At 43.9% G+C, this 3,262-nt stretch overlaps 1 pseudogene across 1 annotated transcript; it reads left to right on the forward strand.

The window, feature by feature from the left end:
• The first annotated feature begins 1,957 nt into the window (after positions 1 to 1,957).
• LOC308609525 (guided entry of tail-anchored proteins factor 1-like) lies at positions 1,958 to 2,529 on the forward strand (annotated as a pseudogene). The gene has a single exon. The product of its transcript is annotated as a guided entry of tail-anchored proteins factor 1-like (transcript).
• The last annotated feature ends 733 nt before the right edge of the window (positions 2,530 to 3,262 follow it).

Raw genomic sequence — 3,262 nt, forward strand, 5'->3', positions numbered from 1 at the left:
GAGAGAGAGGAGCTCTAAGAAACAATAAATATGATTCTGAGGGGGAAAAAACACCAAAATTGTGAGGGCAGGAAAGTAAAGCCTATATGAACCCTAGACACCTTTGCATTAGTCCCCTGGAGGGAAGAGTTTATGCCATTCTTCAGGTTACAGTGCCTCACTGTTGCAGAGAGGGGGACCCCTTCCAGGGCCCAAGAGTGAGCTCTTGTCTAACACTTGGAAATGAATTGTCTGAGGAGGCACATGCTGACAATGCAAGATACCTTATTGGGTAGGGGCACCCGGGCGGAGAGCAGCAGGGTAAGGGAACCCAGGAGGACTGCTCTGCCATGTGGCTCACAGTCTCAGGTTTTATGGTGATGGGATTAGTTTCTGGATTGTCTCTGGCCAATTGTTCTGACTCAGGGTCCTTCCTGGTGGTGCGTGCATCACTCAGCCAAGATGGATTCCAGCGAGGAGGATTCTGGGAGGTTAGTAGGACATATGGACTGGCGTCTCCTTTTGACCTTTCCCGAATTCTTCCGGTTGGTGGTGGCTTGTTAGTTCCGTGTTCCTTACCAGGACCTCCTGTCATAAAATAACTCATGCAAATGGTTAGCGTGGTGCTGGCCAGGGTGGGCAGTTTCAGTCAGTGCATCCCCTAACACCAGTACCTTCAACATTGGAGTCCTTTGCATCAGGCCACCATTGTAGTAAAGACCATTTCCCCCTATTATCTAATAGAACTCCTAAGTTGTAGCCAGGTAGGTGGCTATCCAGCAAGAGACTACATTTCCCCATCTCCCTTGTGGCTTGGAGTGGCCAAGTGACCAAGTTCTGGAAATCATAGTGAGCCATTTCCACATTGTGACACTGAAAGGGAAAGTTCATGCTTTCCTTTGGCCCTTTTTCCCATCCTGCTGGCTAAGAGATGCCAAAAGATGAAGCAGCCACCTTGGACGCAGACATGGCAGAGCTTCTTTACCAGCCCTGGACCACCTACCTCTACTCTGTTAACCTAAAAGAGAAACCAACTTCTATCTTGTTAAACTACTTGTGTACAATCTTGGGTCTCTTTCTTATAGTACCTGCACCCTCCTTAATAAAACCATGCTGAGCTAAACTTGCAAAATTTAAAATGTACACACCGAGTCACTGGAACATGAATAGACAGACCAATGGGACAAAAGAGAAAGTCCATCATAGAACCAAATACATACAGAAAATTAGTACAAACTCAAATCAGTGGGGTAAAGATGAACTTTATTTTTTAAATGAATAGTGTTGACACAACCAGGTATCTATACTATAGAAAAAGATAAAGTTCCATCTCTTCCTCACACCATACAGCAGGTTAAAACTCTAAGTGGAATGAAGATTTAATGAATTTACCCTTTGAGCCAACAGTTTCATTTCTGCAAATTTATTCACGATAAGGACATATCTGCACTTTATGGATAATGTATGTACATTTTCTCATTGTAATAGCAAAAGACGGGGAAAAAACTTGTGTCTACCAATAAGGGATTAGATTTTTAAAACTATAGTATATAATTGAATGTTATACTATATGAAGTTGTAAGAAAGAATGAGAAAGCTCTGTATCTTCAGGATGTACTTAGGTGAAGAAAGCCGGATGCAAAATAGTGTATAGTACTATGCTACCTTTTGTATAAGAAAGGGGAGAAATGAAAATATATATTTATTTTTGCTTGTATCTGTATAAAGAAACACTGAAAGGATATATCAGAAACTAATAAAATGGTTAGTTATGAGAGTGGAAAGAGTGGGGCAGATGGGGACAGGAATGGGTATAGGAGTTCTAAATCTAAATATTATGTAAGTAATAATTATTACTATTAAGTATTAATAGGCAGTGCGCAGGCGCGGCGGTGCGCCTCTGCGAGGCGCTGGACTCACTGCACACGCGCGGCCGTCAGCTTGGTCCCAGGTGGAGCTGTTTTAGCCGAGCTGGCGCCGCCGTGAGCCTCCGAGAGATGAACGCAGCAGAGGCCGACCGCTGGGCTTGGCTGCGGGTGCTCAGCTTCGTGTTTGGGTGCAATGTACTCAGGATCCTCCTCCCGTCCTTCTCCTCCTTCATGTCCAGGGTGCTGCAGAAGGACGTGGAGCAGGAGTCTCAAGATGCGAGCAGAGATACAGGCTATGAAGCAGGAGCTCTCCACCGTCAACATGATGGACGAGTTTGCCAGATACGCCAGGCTGGAGAGAAAGATCAACAAGATGACTGATAAGCTCAAAACTCACGTGAAAGCACGGACAGCTCAGTTGGCCAAGATAAAATGGGTTATAAGTGTTGCTTTCTACATATTGCAAGCTGCCCTGATGGTCACACTCATCTGGACATACTACTCTGTCCCTGTAACCGTGATGCCGAGTAGATGGATAACTCCACTAGACCGCCTGGTAGCATTTCCCACTGGAGTAGCAATGCTTGCAGCAAAGGAACTGACGTCTAGCGAACTTACGTGTCCAGTGTCACTGAAATGTGAAGTAGCAGGGCTACAGTTCAACCCAAGCCTGCCTCAGTAATCCAAGCCCAGTACTTGGGGTCTGATACCCTGTTTATTGAAACACCACCTCTGGTTCCCAAATTCTGTGACTCCTTTTCAATTCACACTATGCTTAGCCCCTCTGCAGCATTTCCTGCTATTCTTTCACTTCTGAAAGAATTTCTTTTGGGTGTTAAAATTAGTACATGTCATCATAGAATGATTAGAAATATAAGAAAAAACTTTTAAAAAGACTCAGTAGGGCTTCCCTGATGGCACAGTGGTTGAGAATCTGCCTGCCGATGCAGGGGACATGGGTTCGAGCCCTGGTCTGGGAAGATCCCACATGCCGCGGAGCAACTAGGCCCGTGAGCCACAACTACTGAGCCTGCGCATCTGGAGCCTGTGCTCCACAACAAAAGAGGCTGCGACAGTGAGAGGCCCGCGCACCGCGATGAAGTGTGGCCCCCACTTGCCGCAACTAGAGAAAGCCCTCGCACAGAAACGAAGACCCAACACAGCCAAAAATAAATAAATAAATAAATAAATAAATAAATATTAAAAATAAATAAATAAATAAATAAATAAATACTAAAGATAAATAAATAAATAAATAATAAAAAGACTCAGTAGCTATGGATAACCCCTCTTAACACTGTGGTATATTTTTCCAGTCTTTTTTTCTATTTATTTTTGTATGGTTAAGGTTATCTGGCACATACAATTTTTTACCCCTCTTATTATGTAAGCCTTTTCCCATATCAATAAATTTC

The sequence above is a fragment of the Mesoplodon bidens genome (genome assembly GCF_964165515.1).
Source record: "Mesoplodon bidens genome assembly, chromosome: X".
Classification (NCBI taxonomy): domain Eukaryota; kingdom Metazoa; phylum Chordata; class Mammalia; order Artiodactyla; family Ziphiidae; genus Mesoplodon; species Mesoplodon bidens.